Source organism: Heptranchias perlo, chromosome 20, assembly GCF_035084215.1.
Source record: "Heptranchias perlo isolate sHepPer1 chromosome 20, sHepPer1.hap1, whole genome shotgun sequence".
NCBI classification, from domain to species: Eukaryota; Metazoa; Chordata; class Chondrichthyes; order Hexanchiformes; family Hexanchidae; genus Heptranchias; species Heptranchias perlo.
The window spans coordinates 43,815,418-43,831,228 of record NC_090344.1 but is presented as its reverse complement, the minus strand read 5'-3'; the positions used below and the strand labels follow the sequence as shown (position 1 = coordinate 43,831,228).

At 47.2% G+C, this 15,811-nt stretch overlaps 1 long non-coding RNA gene across 1 annotated transcript in view; it reads right to left on the bottom strand.

Moving 5' to 3' along the window:
- LOC137335774 (uncharacterized) overlaps positions 1-15,811 on the bottom strand; it is a 90,208-nt gene that overhangs the window by 38,930 nt on the left and 35,467 nt on the right. The window lies entirely within an intron of this gene.

Below are 15,811 nucleotides of genomic sequence, written 5' to 3'. Positions count from 1 at the left end.
GGCCTAGCAAGCCACTCAGTTGTACAATCTCGCTGAAAAAAATCATAATTAGAATAAACCCGGATGGACCACCCGGCATCGGACCTCTAGACACTGGACAAGGCAAACCAAGCCCAGTCGACCCTGCAAAGTCCTCCTCACTCACATCTGGGGATTTGTGCCAAAATTGGGAAAGCTGTCCCACAGACTAGTCAAGCAACAACCTGACATAGCCATACTCACAGAATCATACCTTTCAGCCTCTTCCATCACCATCCCTGGGTATGTCCTGTCCCACCGGCAGGACAGGCCGACCAGAGGTGGCGGTATAGTGATATAGTCAGGAGGGAGTGGCCCTGGGAGTCCTCAACATTGACTCCGGACCCCATGAAATCTCATGGCATCAGGTCAAACATGGGCAAGGAAACCTCCTGCTGATTACCACCGACCGCCCTCCCTCAACTGATGAATCAGTCCTCCACCATGTTGAGCACCACTTGGAGGTAGCAAGGGCACAGAATGTACTCTGGGTGGGGGACTTCAATGTCCATCACCAAGAGTGGCTCGGTAGCACCACTACTGGCCGAGTCCTGAAGGACATAGCTGCCAGACTGGGCCTGCGGCAGATGGTGAGCGAACCAACACGAGGGAAAAACCTACTTGACCTCGCCCTCACCAATCTACCTGTCGCAGATGCATCTGTCCATGACAGTATTGGTAGGAGTGACCACCGCACAGTCCTCGTGGAGACGAAGGCCCGTCTTCGCACTGAGGACACCATCCAACGTGTTGTGTGGCACTATCACTGTGCTAAATGGGGTAGATTCAGAACAGACCTAGCAGCTCAAAACTGGGCATCCATGAGGCGCTGTGGGCCATCAGCAGCAGCAGAATTGTATTTCAGCACAATCTGTAACCTCATGGCCCGGCATATTCCTCACTCTAGCATTACCAACAAACCAGGGAATCAACCCTGGTTCAATGAGGAGTGTAAAAGAGCATGCCAGGAGCAGCACCAGGCGTACCTCAAAATGAGGTGCCAACCTGGTGAAGCTACAACCCAGGACTACATGCATGCTAAACAGTGGAAACAACATGCTATAGACAGAGCTAAGTGATTCCACAACCAACGGATCAGATCAAAGCTCTGCAGTCCTGCCACATCCAGTCGTGAATGATGGTGGACAATTAAACAACTAACGGGAGGAGGAGGCTCTGTAAATATCCCCATCCTCAATGATGGCGGAGTCCAGCACGTGTGTTCAAAAGACAAGGTTGAAGCGTTTGCAACCATCTTCAGCCAGAAGTGCCGAGTGGATGATCCATCTTGGCCTCCTCCCGCTATCCCCACCATCACAGAAGCCAGTCTTCAGCCAATTCGATTCACTCGGCTGAGTGTACTGGATACAGCAAAGGCTATGGGCCCCGACAACATCCCGGCTGTAGTGCTGAAGACATGTGCTCCAGGACTAGCCGCGCCTCTAGCCAAACTGTTCCAGTACAGCTACAACACTGGCATCTACCCGACAATATGGAAAATTGCCCAGATATGTCCTGTCCACAAAAAGCAGGACAAATCCAATCCGGCCAATTACCGCCCCATCAGTCTACTCTCAATCATCAGCAAAGTGATGGAAGGTGTCGTCGACAGTGCTATCCAGCGGCACTTACTCACTAATAACCTGCTCACCGATGCTCAGTTTGGGTTCCGCCAGGACCACTCGGCTCCAGACCTCATTACAGCCTTGGTCCAAACATGGACAAAAGAGCCGAATTCCAGGTGAGAGTGACTGCCCTTGACATCAAGGCAGCATTTGACCGAATGTGGCACCAAGGAGCCCTTGTAAAATTGAAGTCAATGGGAATCAGGGGGAAAACTCTCCAGTGGCTGGAGTCATACCTAGCACAAAAGAAGATGGTCGTGGTTGTTGGAGGCCAATCATCTCAGCCCCAGGACATTGCTGCAGGAGTTCCTCAGGGCAGTGTCCTAGGTCCAACCACCTTCAGCTGCTTCATCAATGGCCTTCCCTCCAACATAAGGTCAGAAATGGGGATGTTCGCTGATGATTGCACAGTGTTCAATTCCATTCGTAACCCCTCAGATAATGAAGCAGTGCCCACATGCAGCAAGACCTGGACAACATCCAAGCTTGGGCTGATAAGTGGCATGTAACATTCGCAACAGGCAAGTGCCAGGCAATGACCATCTCCAACAAGAAAGAGCCTAATCACCTCCTCTTGACAGGACAAAGCAGCCCGCTTGATTGGCACCCCATCCACCACCCTAAACATTCACTCCCTTCACCACTGGCGCACTGTGGCTGCAGTGTGTACCATCCACAGGATGCACTGCAGCAACTCGCCAAGGCTTCTTCGACAGCACCTCCCAAACCCGCGATCTCTTCCACCTAAAAGGACAGGGGCAGCAGGCACATGGGAACAACACCACCTGCACATTCCCCTCCAAGTCACACACCGTCCCGACTTGGAAATATATCGCCGTTCCTTCATCGTCACTGGGTCAAAATCCTGGAACTCCCTTCCTAACAGCACTGTGGGAGAACTTTCACCACACAGACTGCAGCGGCTGAAGAAGGCGGCTCACCACCACCTTCTCAAGGGCAATTAGAGATGGGCAATAAATGCTAGCCTCGCCAGCGATGCCCACATCCCATGAATGAAAAAAAACAGAGAGATCCAGCAGTTTAACATTTATGCCCACGTTTCATCAATTTGATGCTGCTCCTTTAGTTCTCTTGACTTCCTTTCTTTGTTTCTTTTTGTCCACCTGTCTCTCCAGGTGCCTTTGTCTGCCTGTGTTTATCTTTCCTTTTGTCTGCCTTGCTCGCTCTCTCCCTCTCTCTGTCTTTCCTCTGTGCTGCATTTCTGTTGCTACTTCAAGAAGTGATTCTGCAATATTGCCTGAGAGTCCCAGTGCTGTGGAATCTGCTCAGCTTATACCATGGGATGGATTCCAAAGCACCAGAATGGCAGAAAACAACTGGGAGTCCTAAAACATGTCTATTTTCTGTCACATATCATACTGGGACAAATATGTCCAGCAAACGAGAATCCAGATTGCTGGCTTTTCCCTAACAAAGACTCAACAGCAGCTTGCATTTATGTAGCATGTTTAACGTAGAAAAACGCCCAAAAGGTTTAAATGAGGCATAATCAGACAAAAATGGACACTGAGCCAGAGAGGGAGATATTAGGAGGGGGACCAAAAGCTTGATGAAAGAGATAGGTTTTAAGGAGGGTGTTAATGGGGGAGAGGGAGGTGGAGAAGTGAACGGGTTGAGGGAAAATATTATTGGTAAGTGTGCGTGCATGGAAGTCAAGTGAGGTCAAGAGCGGGCCCTCCGCATGAAGAATGGCCCTTTGGGTGAAGTATTAGGACCTGCCAGTGCTTGTGGAAATGTACCAGAACTGCTGTTGTAGTTCTAAAGGAGTTAAATCGCAAAGATTCGAGATATTATTCACACGATCTTACTATTACTCAAAAAATGTGCACGTGCTTCCCCACACATGAACAGAAACATTCTATTGCCTAATGCTTTTCTTGGGATGTTGGCTGGTCATGTGACCGGATGGGGACTGTTTTAAGAGGCAAATTTCCAAATGCTGGGTCTGTTAATACATACACAAAGATTTGTGAGATCATCCAGCACACAGTAGTAACCCTGTCATTATAACTTCGGTGTCTGCACTGAATTCTCATTGTATTCTACAATCCACATACACTGCACTGTATTTGGACAGCAGGACTTTACTGTTCCCCATGTGTGCATTCCCTCCCCTAGCTGCTTAGTGCAGAGAGTAATACTGGGATTATTTTTATTACGAACATACGAATTAAGAGCAGGAGTTGCCCATTCGGCCCCTCGAGCCTGCTCTGCCATTTGATAAGATCATGGCTGATCTGATTGTGACCTCAACCCTACTTTCCCGTCTACCCACTATAACCTTTGACTCCCTTGTTAATCAGGAATCTATCTAACTCAGCCTTAAAAATATTCAATGACCCTGCCTCCACTGCTCTCTGGGGAAGGGAGTTCCACAGACTCATGACCCTCTGAGAAAAAAAATTTCTCCTCATCTCCGTCTTAAATGGGAAACCCCTTATTTTTAAACTGTGGCCCCTAGTTCTAGTCTCTCCCACGAGGGAAAACATCCTCTCAGCATCTACCCCTTCCAGTCCTCTCGGGATCTTATATGTTTCAATAAGATCACCTCTCATTCTTCTAAACTCCAGTGTATACAGGCCCAACTTGTCCAACCTTTCCTTATAAGATAACCCCCTCATCCCAGGAATCAGTCGCGTGAACCTTCTCTGAACTGCCTCCAAAGCAATTATGTCCTTTCTTAAATAAGGAGACCAAAACTGCACACAGTATTCTATTTGTGGTCTCACCAATGCCCTGTACAAGTGTAGCAAAACATCTCAACTTTTATATTCCATTCCCCTTGCAATAAATGACAACATTCCATTTGCCTTCCTAATCACTTGCTGTACCTGCATACTAACTTTTTGTAATTCATGTACTAGGACACCCAGATCCCTCTGTACCTCAGAGTTCTACAATCTCTCTCCATTTAAATTTTCTATTCCTCCTGCCAAAGTGGACAAGTTCACATTTTCCCACATCACACTCTATCTGCCAAATTTTTGCCCACTCACTTAACCTATCTATATCCCATTGCAAGCTCCTTATGTCCTCTTCACAACTTACTTTCCTACCTACCTTTGTGTCATCAGCAAATTTAGCTCCCATGCATTCTCTAAATATGACAGACACCTACAATTTAGACATGTGGGTCATTAAAATCTTCGTCACAATTGTTTAATCCAGGATCACATTGTTTCACCGAATAAAGTTCAGACTCTAACCCTTTCATAGAAAGGTAATCTGGTGGGGCTTCACAAGAGCGAGATGGTACGGGCCAAGTTAGTGATTTAAGAAAGTCAGAGACTGATCCCATTCTGGTGTAGGTTTGGCCAGAATGAAGGTGATGTAGTTGGAAAGGTGGTATGGGTGGGGGGGGGTGGAAATGATACTGGCGCAAAGGTGGTACAGTTGGGGAGGTGGTACAGTTGGGGAGAAGCGAAGACACAATGACTGGCATGTACGGGTGGGCTGAAAGGCCAGCCTACTTGCAGCCAGACCCAAATGGCAGACTTGACTAAAGTGTTCCCAGCAGCACTTTCAGAATGAGTCACTGACTGGACAGGAAGTTTTCGATGCCTCTGATAATACTGGTGATGGGCCCTTTACACTTAGCCAGAGTGCTGCCACAGGCAACCTTTTAGTGTAAAGTGAGCAAGAAAAGACTGTAAGGAATCTGAAGCTAGGGTTCTATTGAGTTTGGTCTGGGGAGAAGCTGTCGATGAGTACTCCTCAGTAAATATTCATTTTTTCTTGTTTAATTCACAAAACCCACTGACAGTAAATGTCTTAAATGCTTTGGTAATTTTTGCTGAGATCTCATCTTTCCACGTACCCAATACTGGACAAGTTGTATTCCCACCTCAGTTCCCATTGTTTTAATAACCATATTTTCATATCTATGCGTTACATCCCATTTTTCTTTGATCCCCACTTTTTAATTTAGATGCTAATTTTCACTGGCAGCTGTTGTTCCATTTTTAAAATAATTTTCATGGATAACAAATTCAGTGCCTGCTTATCATCAAATAAAAACAGGCTGTGTGACACCAGCAGTTTCTTTATACAGTTAAAGGGATGTAATCACATTTGGAAGCCTTGTATCAATAATTAGTATTGTATTTGGTAGTACCAGGCTCCAACCTTTTGCTCCATTGCTTTGTCTTTCTATAATCTATCAAGACGATGGTTATTGTTCATCTGAATGTTCCTCTCGTGTTTCTCCTAAATTCCAAATACATCTGTCCCTGTTATAGTTCCTTCTTACTGTATCCTCTTCTTATGTCACCCATAATAAATAGGATCACCGATTCCTTTCCAAAGTCCAAAACTAAAAATGGGTGGGATTGTCGTTTGAAATCTCGGGGGAAAAATTGGATAGGGCCTGTTTTTGGGCGGGAGTAGCACGATCCGCTATTACCCCGCGCCCAATGGTCCCTGTGCAGGCAGGACGGGATTTTTATCAGGCCTGAGGACTTACCTGCAAACTGCGTTGGAAATCAGCGTTGAACAAGGATTCCATGCAATTTGCACTTTCCACCAGCAGGGGGAAGCTCCAATCTCTTAAAGGCAGGCTGTCTGTTTGAAATCTCTTAAAGGTAGCTGGTACCTGTTATTTGCTGAATATAATAGCCTGCTGTCTGCACAAAGCGTGAACGGAGATCAGATGTCGCACACGTAAAGCACAGATGCAGGTCCCATCCCTATTTTTACATACTGATAAGTTATGTTAAATCATTGAATAAAGGTTGCACACCACTAAATGCCACATCCTCCAATCTGCATGCCAGACCTCACCAATCTGCCGATCTGAGAGACCGTGCACCAAGGTTCTCTGCTGATGCACCAGAGACCTTGGTGCAAGAGGTGGACAGAAGGAGGGACATCCTGTATCCACAGTGGTGGGGGGGGGGGGGCGGTCAGTGGAGCACAAGGCCCAAAAGGTAGTGGGAGGCAGTCGGTGATGAAGTCAATGCCAGGCGCACAGCATCATGAACATGGATGCAGTACAGGAAGAAGTTCAATGCTTTGACATGAGTGGTTAAGGTGAGTGACATCAACTGTCAAGTGGCATCTCCTGCCAACTACACCACTAGCCGCATCCATTGCTCCACGCACTACACCCCCAACACCCACATACCAACAAACTCTTTCCATCAGTACTCAATCCTCTCACCCTTACACATTACCACCGTTGCAAGCCGCCCATCCACAACTCACAGGCCACGCACACTGGCAGCTATTCAACCAGGTTAGGCACATCACCCAGACACACGTCCCGCTTTCTTGCAGGAGAAGCTGGCAAATATCAGGAGGCAGCAAGTGGCGGTGGCATTTTGCCCCTCGAGCCTGTTCCAACATTCGATCAGATCAGGGTGGACCTGTGACCTAACTCCATATATCCACCTTAGCCCCATATCCCTTAATACCCTTGGTTCACAGATCAGATTTAGAATTCTCAATTGAGCCAGCATCAACTGCCGTTTGCAGAAGAGCATTCCAAACTTCTCCTGCCCTTTGCACGTAGAAGTATTTCCTAACTTCACTTCTGCACGTCCTGGCTCGAAATGTCAGGCAATGTCCCGCGTCCTAGTATTTAAGTGTAGCAGATCTCCAAAAACAGTTACAAATGTCTGGGCAGCCAGAAGCAGTAATCCAGCCCCTAACCTGTAAATCCTGCATGGTCCCTTTAAATAGCGCCGGTGGAGGGTCCTCCTGGCACTCTAAGACACGTTCAGATGGTCGGGGTTAAGACTGTGCGTTGAGTTGAGCGCTAAGTCCCAAAATGGGGTCTATTACTTTAAATCAGCGTTGTATACTGATTGAAGCCATTTTCTCCCTACTTTACATGATTCCAGCATTCGTTATCTGCGCCTGCGCTAACTCCTATATCAAGATGGTGCCTGGCGCACGTCACGCTGGAAACGTGCTTGTGCATCCAAGACGCCATCTTGGATGTCGAAAAGGCTGTGTAGCGCCGAAACAACGGGCGCTACACGGCCCAATTTAGCGCCCCTCATGTTTGCTCTGTTGATGATCAAAATTCTTTGAACATCTAAATATAACTAACAATAACCACAGGCCACATCACCAGACACAGAAATCAAGGGGAGAAAAAGGGCATAAATTTCAAAACTCAGACTTCTGAGGGACTAAATTGGACCGAGTGGCGCCCGTTTTTTAGGTGCTATGCGGTCAACAAGACTCAAATATGGGGTCCGAGATACGTGCGCGCACACTTCCAACGGGAAGCACGCAGGACGCCATCTTGGCACTGTAGTTTGCGCGCTCGCCTACCGTCTGCCGGCAGCAGGGCACTCAGCAGGCAGATCATGATATCGGTCAGTGTGCTAGGCTAATTTGAAGCCTCTGCTGCCATTTTGGAAGTCAACTGTCAAACCAACACCCTGTCCTTACCTCGCGCAGCAGAACATGACACCAAATGGCATGAAGGGCCCACTGACAGCATTCCTTGAAGGGATCATGCAGTAGTTACAGGTCAGTTGCTGGACTATTTCTTCTGGCTGCTGGTCGATTTGCAAGTGTTTTTGGAGGACTTCTAGAGTTGATCAAACTTCTATTATTCTACAGGGAGTGGTCTGGCTGCTCTTGCAATCCTGTGGCTCTTATATACTGCACAAGGAAGTTGGCTCCAGACATGGGGGGTCCTGATAGGGCCAACTCCCAGGATAGAACATGACTGGGAGAATGAAGATAGACAGCGCAGAGCAGGATGAGGTGCCAGAAGAAGGAGGAGGAAGAGGAGGACCAGGGCACTCAGCAGGAGTTATCTCAACTTTAGTGACGAGCAGTGCCTGAGGCGCCTTCGCTTCACCAAGGAGGTAGTCACTGAAATACATCAGCTGCTGTAAAGTGCAACTGCAGCCTCAAAGAAGGGCATGGACAACACTGCCTGTGGCTGTCAAGATCACCATTGTTCTAAATTTTTATGCCATTGGCTCTTTTCAGGCTGCAACAGAAGATATAAGTAACATCTCACAGTTTGCAATAACGGAGGTCACTGTACCATGTGAAACACCTACATCTCATTCCCAATTGCCAGAAACAAGCAAGATGAGAGAGCATGAGGTTTTGCACGCATTGCAGGTCTCCCAAGGTGCAGGGTGCCATTGACTGCACACACATTGCCTTGCGTGCTCCTCATGTCAACTCTGCAATTTTCATCAACAGAAAGGGATTCCACTCCCTCAACGTGCAGCTGGTTTGCAACCACAGGCGGTGCATCATGCAGATAAATCATCAAGCTCATCTCAGGGTTGAACAAGATGCCAACATTTTGAACAGGGAGTGAGGTGAAATTGGTGGCAAAGGTAGAGAGTTTAAGGCAAGGGTTAGATCTTCTCAATGTTTAGATGGAGGAAGCTAAAGTTCATCCAAGACTGGATATCGAACACATAGTCTGACAACACGGAGGCAGTGGAGGGGGGAAAGAAAGAGGTACAGCCAGATTTGGGTGTCATCGGCAGACATGTGGAAGCTTGCCCCATGGCTTTGGCTGATGTCGCCAAGGGGCAGCATGAAAATCAGGAAGAAGAGAGGGCCAAGGGTGGAACCTTGGGGGCCTCCGGAGATGATGCTGCAGAGATGAGAGGAGAGAGCATTGCAAGAGATGCTCTACATATGACTGGATAGGTAAGAGTGGAACCAAGTAAGAGCAGTCCCATGGAATGGTACAATATTGAAGAAGGACTGTGTGATTGACTGTGTAGAAGGCTGCAGAGGGCTAGTAAGTCACAGGGAATGTCATTCATTATTTTGGTTAAGGCCATTTTGGTGCTGTGGGAGGAGCAGACCTGATTGGAGGGATTCAAAAAGGAAGTGGCAAGAAAGATGGGCACGGATCTGGGGGGTGACAACACGTTCAAGGACCCTGAAGAGGAAAGGGAGGTTGGAGATGGCACTATGAAGTCACCAGGGTAACAGAGTGAAAACTCTGTGGGAGACAAAGGAAAGACCATTTTTCAGCAACCACTCAGTCACATCTCTCAGCTGGTTGGTCAGCTAGAGACTAAGGCAGGGCCTGTGTCAATAGATAGCTCTTTGGGCTGGACCATTCCAAAGCATGATGAAAGGTTCATGTTGGGAGAAGGGAAGAGGCTAAAGATGGGAAAATAAGAGCAAATAAAGGAAAAAAAAATCAGGCAAGTAAGGAAAAAACAAGAATACGTTGGAAACATAAATAAATGATTCCATGTGTATTGTGCACAGCAGAGGGACAGAGAATTAGACAGTCAATAAATCAAATTAAGAGTAATTTACTTTTACATCTCTGTAATGAAAATAGGCCTAGTATGAAATTGCTTGCAATCACTTGGGCAATTATTTCTAATTGGCTGTAACAATGCATTTCAGTTTCCAGAAGCAATTATACCGCCCCCCCACCCCCCACAACTCGCCCCCGCCTTTCCGCCCCCATGGCGTGGTTCTGTGTATAATTTGTTATTTCAGAGGAATTACTGTAAGTACTGTAGTCTTTTTCTGTGAATGAAGTGTTGCTAAATGCAGAATGGGTAATAACTTCTGCATACTAGTGCATATCTCATTACGAGATGGCTAGTCCTGTATTGTCAATGAACAGTGAGAGTCATCTCTACTAACTTGCACTGGCTGTGGGTTGGGACAGGATGAAAATCTCCAGACGAAATACCAGCCTGAAGAAAAGTCTTCTCCGGGTTACTTCTTACCTCCAGCCTTATTCTCACTGATTCCCCCTCCTAGCAATGTTCCAGTGATTGCAGATGCAGCCTTACATTGCACTGGCAGCAGATTGAGAAACATTTGCCAAATATTCAGCATTATAATGAGCAGAGACAACTCCACAGTCTTTTCAAACAGAAATAGCCATACAATTGGTTCAAAAAGTCAGCAAATATAAACAATAAGGTTGAATTTCCATAGGGACTCTCCCAATTGTCCGCTGTAACTTTAACGAGATCCATGAAAACCCCAAAATATGACGTAAACACCATTTACACCGTTTCCATCTTTCCCTGGGGTTTCTGCAGATCTTCCGTCGAAGTTACCCCGATTGTGATTGTTGGGACTTTGCAAAACTGCTATAAAGGGCTTCAAACCTCTGGGTCTTACCTTTTGCAATCCCAAGTCTAAACCTCTTTCCCTTCCATTCTCTGCCAATCCCCCTCTCCACTTTTAAATATCTCCTCAAAACCTATCTCTTCAACCAAGCTTTTGGTCACTATCTTAATCTCTTCTTTCCTCATTTGGCATCCATTTTAATGCATTTGTTTTGTGAAGCATCTTGGGATGTTTTTATGTTAAAGGCCCGATATAAATAGAAATTGTTGGTGTTGTTGGGAGTGTCATTCTCCCCAGGGCTTGAGCCTCAATACAGAACTGGAAATTGTCATTCTCCCCAGGGTCTGTGACTCAATAAGGAACTGGGGGTATCATTAACCCCAGGGTCTGTGACTCATCAAGGAACTTGGAGTGTCATTATCCCCAGGGTCTGTGACTCAATAAGGAACTGGGGGTATCATTAACCTCAGGGTCTGTGACTCAATAAGGAACTGGGGGTGTCATTATCCCCAGGGTCTGTGACTCAATAAGGAACTGGGGGTATCATTAACCTCAGGGTCTGTGACTCAATAAGGAACTGGGGGTATCATTAACCTCAGGGTCTGTAACTCAATAAGGAACTCGGGGTGTCATTAACCTCAGGGTCTGTAACTCAATAAGGAACTCGGGGTGTCATTATCCTCAGGGTCTGTGACTCAAGAAGGAACTGGGAGTGTCATTATCCTCAGGGTCTGTGACTCAATAAGGAACTGGGGGTATCATTAACCTCAGGGTCTGTAACTCAATAAGGAACTCGGGGTGTCATTAACCTCAGGGTCTGTAACTCAATAAGGAACTCGGGGTGTCATTATCCTCAGGGTCTGTGACTCAAGAAGGAACTGGGAGTGTCATTATCCTCAGGGTCTGTAACTCAATAAGGGACTGGGAGTGTCATTATCCTTAGGGTCTGTGACTCAATAAGGAACTGGGGGTATCATTAAACCCAGGGTCTGTGACTCAATAAGGAACTGGGGGTATCATTAACCCCAGAGTCTGTGACGCAATAAGGAACTTGGAGTGTCATTATCCTCAGGGTGTGTGACTCAAGAAGGAATTCGGGGTATCATTATCCTCAGGGTCTGTGACTCAATAGGGAACTGGGGGTATCATTATCTTCAGGGTCTGTGGCTCAATAAGGAACTTGGAGTGTCATTATCCTCAGGGTCTGTGACTCAATAGGGAACTGGGGGTATAATTATCTTCAGGGTCTGTGGCTCAATAAGGAACTTGGAGTGTCATTATCCTCAGGGTCTGTGACTCAATAGGGAACTGGGGGTATCATTATCTTCAGGGTCTGTGGCTCAATAAGGAACTTGGAGTGTCATTATCCTCAGGGTCTGTGACTCAATAGGGAACTGGGGGTATCATTATCTTCAGGGTCTGTGGCTCAATAAGGAACTTGGAGTGTCATTATCCTCAGGGTCTGTGACTCAATAGGGAACTGGGGGTATCATTATCTTCAGGGTCTGTGGCTCAATAAGGAACTTGGAGTGTCATTATCCTCAGGGTCTGTGACTCAATAGGGAACTGGGAGTGTCATTATCTTCAGGGTCTGTGGCTCAATAAGGAACTTGGAGTGTCATTATCCTCAGGGTCTGTGACTCAATAAGGAACTTGGAGTATCATTATCCTCAGGGTCTGTGACTCAATAGGGAACTGGGGGTATCATTATCCTCAGGGTCTGTGGCTCAATAAGGAACTTGGAGTGTCATTATCCTCAGGGTCTGTGACTCAATAAGGAACTTGGAGTGTCATTATCCTCAGGGTCTGTGGCTCAATAAGGAACTTGGAGTGTCATTATCCTCAGGGTCTGTGACTCAATAGGGAACTGGGAGTGTCATTATCTTCAGGGTCTGTGGCTCAATAAGGAACTTGGAGTGTCATTATCCTCAGGGTCTGTGACTCAATAAGGAACTTGGAGTGTCATTATCCTCAGGGTCTGTGACTCAATAAGGAACTGGGGCTATCATTAACCCCAGGGTCTGTGATTCAACCACGAAATGGGGGTATCATTATCTTCAGAGTCTGTGATTCTTTTTTTTTTATTCGTTCATGGGATGTGGGCGTCGCTGGTGAGGCCAGCATTTATTGCCCATCCCTAATTGCCCTCGAGAAGGTGGTACTGAGCCGCCTTCTTGAACCACTGCAGTCCGTGTGGTGATGGTTCTCCCACAGTGCTGTTAGGAAGGGAGTTCCAGGATTTTGACCCAGCGACGATGAAGGAACGGCGATATATTTCCAAGTCGGGATGGTGTGTGACTTGGAGGGGAACGTGCAGATGGTGTTGTTCCCATGTGCCTGCTGCTCTTGTCCTTCTCGGTGGTCGAGGTCACGGGTTTGGGAGGTGCTGTCGAAGAAGCCTTGGCGAGTTGCTGCAGTGCATCCTGTGGATGGTACACACTGCAGCCACAGTGCGCCGGTGGTGAAGGGAGTGAATGTTTAGGGTGGTGGATGGGGTGCCAATCAAGCGGGCTGCTTTATCTTGGATGGTGTCAAGCTTCTTGAGTGTTGTTGGAGCTGCACTCATCCAAGCAAGTGGAGAGTATTCCATCACACTCCTGACTTGTGCCTTGTAGATGGTGGAAAGGCTTTGGGGAGTCAGGAGGTGAGTCACTCGCCACAGAATACCCAGCCTCTGACCTGCTCTCGTAGCCACAGTATTTATATGGCTGGTCCAGTTCAGTTTCTGGTCAATGGTGACCCCCAGGATGTTGATGGTGGGGGATTCGGCAATGGTAATGCCGTTGAATGTCAAGGGGAGGTGGTTAGACTCTCTCTTGTTGGAGATGGTCATTGCCTGGCACTTGTCTGGCGCGAATGTTACTTGCCACTTATGAGCCCAAGCCTGGATGTTGTCCAGGTCTTGCTGCATGCGGGCTCGGACTGCTTCATTATTTGAGGGGTTGCAAATGGAACTGAACACTGTGAAATCATCAGCGAACATCCCCATTTCTGACCTTATGATGGAGGGAAGGTCATTGATGAAGCAGCTGAAGATGGTTGGGCCTAGGATACTGCCTTGAGGAACTCCTGTAGCAATGTCCTGAGGCTGAGATGATTGGCCTCCAACAACCACTACCATCTTCCTTTGCGCTAGGTATGACTCCAGCCACTGGAGAGCTTTCCCCCTGATTCCCATTGACTTCAATTTTACTGGGGCTCCTTCGTGCCACACTCGGTCAAATGCTGCCTTGATGTCAAGGGCAGTCACTCTCACCTCACCTGACCTCTGGAATTCAGCTCTTTTGTCCATGTTTGGACCAAGGCTGTAATGAAGTCTGGAGCCGAGTGGTCCTGACGGAACCCAAACTGAGCATCGGTGAGCAGGTTATTGGTGAGTAAGTGCCGCTTGATAGCACTGTCGACGACACCTTCCATCACTTTGCTGATGATTGAGAGTAGGCTGATGTGGCGGTAATTGGCCGGATTGGATTTGTCCTGCTTTTTGTGGACAGGACATACCTGGGCAATTTTCCACATTGTCGGGTAGATGCCAGTGTTGTAGCTGTACTGGAACAGCTTGGCTAGAGGCGCAGCTAGTTCTGGAGCACAAGTCTTCAGCACTACAGCTGGGATGTTCAATAAGGAACTGGGGGTGTCATTATCCTCAGGGTCTGTGACTCAATAAGGAACTGGGGGTATCATTATCCTCAGGGTCTGTGACTCAATAAGGAACTGGGGGTGTCATTATCCTCAGGGTCTGTGACTCAATAAGGAACTTGGAGTGTCATTATCCTCAGGGTCTGTGACTCAATAAGGAATTGGGGGTGTCATTATCCTCAGGGTCTGTGACTCAATAAGGAATTGGGGGTGTCATTATCCTCAGGGTCTGTGGCTCAATAAGGAACTGGGGTATCATTATCTTCAGGGTCTGTGACTCAATAAGGAACTGGGGCTATCATTAAACCCAGGGACTGTGACTTAATAAGGAACTGGGGGTATCATTATCCCAGGGTCTGTGACTCAATAAGGAACTGGGGGTATCATTATCCTCAAGGTCTGTGGCTCGATAAGGAACTGGGGGTGTCATTATCCTCAGGGTCTGTGGCTCAATAAGGAACTGGGGGTGCCATTATCCTCAGGGTCTGTGGCTCAATAAGGAACTGGGGGTGTCATTATCCTCAGGGTCTGTGACTCAATAAGGAACTGGGGCTATCATTATCCTCAGGGTCTGTGACTCAATAAGGAACTGGGGTGTTATTATCCTCAGGGTCTGTAACTTAATAAGGAACTGGGGGTATCATTATCCTCAGGGTCTGTGACTCAATAAGGAACTGGTGGTGTCATTATCCTCAGGGTCTGTGACTTAATAAGGAAGTGGTGGTGTCATTATCCTCAGGGTCTGTGGCTCAATAAGGAACTGGAGCTATCATTAACCCCAGGATCTGTGACTCAAAAGGAACTGGGGCTATCATTAAACCCAGGGTCTGTGACTCAATAAGGAACTGGGGGTATCATTATCCTCAGGGTCTGTGACTCAATAAGGAACTGGTGGTGTCATTATCCTCAGGGTCTGTGACTTAATAAGGAACTGGAGCTATCATTATCCTCAGGGTCTGTGACTCAATAAGGAACTGGGGCTATCATTATCCTCAGGGTCTGTGACTCAATAAGGAACTGGGGTGTTATTATCCTCAGGGTCTGTAACTTAATAAGGAACTGGGGGTATCATTATCCTCAGGGTCTGTGACTCAATAAGGAACTGGTGGTGTCATTATCCTCAGGGTCTGTGACTCAATAAGGAACTGGTGGTGTCATTATCCTCAGGGTCTGTGACTTAATAAGGAACTGGTGGTGTCATTATCCTCAGGGTCTGTGGCTCAATAAGGAACTGGAGCTATCATTAACCCCAGGATCTGTGACTCAAAAGGAACTGGGGCTATCATTAAACCCAGGGTCTGTGACTCAATAAGGAACTGGGGGTATCATTATCCTCAGGGTCTGTGACTCAATAAGGAACTGGTGGTGTCATTATCCTCAGGGTCTGTGACTTAATAAGGAACTGGAGCTATCATTATCCTCAGGGTCTGTGGCTCAATAAGGAACTGGAGCTATCATTAACCCCAGGA